The sequence below is a fragment of the Phyllobates terribilis genome, unplaced genomic scaffold (genome assembly GCF_046119375.1).
Source record: "Phyllobates terribilis strain yellow unplaced genomic scaffold, ASM4611937v1 Scaffold_2__4_contigs__length_985480577, whole genome shotgun sequence".
NCBI classification, from domain to species: Eukaryota; Metazoa; Chordata; class Amphibia; order Anura; family Dendrobatidae; genus Phyllobates; species Phyllobates terribilis.
This window is the reverse complement of record NW_027362762.1, coordinates 668,408,900-668,410,124: the sequence shown is the minus strand read 5'-3', so window position 1 is coordinate 668,410,124 and position 1,225 is coordinate 668,408,900. Positions and strand designations below refer to the sequence as shown.

The window sequence follows — 1,225 nt, the reverse complement described above, 5'->3', positions numbered from 1 at the left end:
ATCGGATGGTTTGAAGTAAGTGGAGAGCCCCACATACACAGCCACACATCAGAGGGAGGACATGAATTGTCTGTAGGGTGCCAGAGCGAGAGGGGGCTACAGCTCGCCCACGACTACCTCGCTGGGGCACCTTACAAGTAAATCGCAGATTCATGTCACCAGAAAAATGTAATTAAGAACGTTAATTACATTCTTTTCTTTTCTTATACTCCTTCTGCCTGTGCTCCCCTGATCTACTTCCTCCACCCACACCCACTACATGGTTCCCCCTCTCTTGGTTCCCCCCCTTCCAACCAGGGACAGGGCTCAGCAGCAGATCAGTGCATCTTGATCCTCCTGCTGGTCTGGAATGGTGTAGTGTTGGATGCAGGTGGGTGGGTCCCGAGTAGTACCCCATCCTTACCTGAGAGTGAGATACCACACCTCTGGGTGAGATGTAGTACCTCTGTGGTAACTGAACCCGCAGGGGCGCCACATATATCATGTTAGAAGAGAGAGAGAAATCATTTTAACAGCGGGCACATTTTTTTTCTTTCGTGATTGTCGTTATTCACTGAATAATGGCGATCAAGTGATCAGGGACCAGAAAATCCGTTCCTGATCATGTTCTCTGATTCCTGATTTTCAGACTCTGGGGGGCGCTATACACTTATTCCTTAGCGCCATTTTAAAACGACAATGAGGGAATAAGACCCCTCAGCGGCTGTTGTTTTAATGCGTATCGGCAGTCGTTAAGGGGTTAATGTAGTCTTGTGTAGCTGTTTCACATTTTTATAAAATTTAATTTTCCATGACTAGCACAAATCTAAGGGAAATAAAAACGTGGGCTCATCCGGGATTTGAACCCGGGACCTCTCGCACCCTAAGCGAGAATCATACCCCTAGACCAACGAGCCAGCTAGAATCCCTTTTCCAGATGTTCTATATTTTTTTACATCAGCACATAGTGTTGAATTACATTTTCTGAACAGTTTACATACTACAGTGTATAAAAGGAGGAATTCAGAATCATAAAGAGCATATTCCATCTTGTACTTTCAACCCTGCACCACCGAATTGATGTGTATAGCAATTACAACAATATGCACAAAAGAATACCAATTGAACTAATAACAATAGAAAAAGCTAAGCTAAGTGAGAAATCCATGCAAAGTCTTTACAGGACATTCAGGCTGACACACTATTTTGTTCCCAAGATAGCTTGAGATAGAGGAGAAAAAATTCA

General features: G+C 43.9%; 1 non-coding gene across 1 annotated transcript; it reads right to left on the bottom strand.

Annotated features, from left to right (window-relative positions):
• Window positions 1–824: 824 nt before the first annotated feature.
• Window positions 825–896, bottom strand: TRNAP-AGG (transfer RNA proline (anticodon AGG)). Its single transcript has one exon. It is a non-coding gene; the product is annotated as a tRNA-Pro (tRNA).
• Between the last annotated feature and the right edge of the window lie 329 nt (window positions 897–1,225).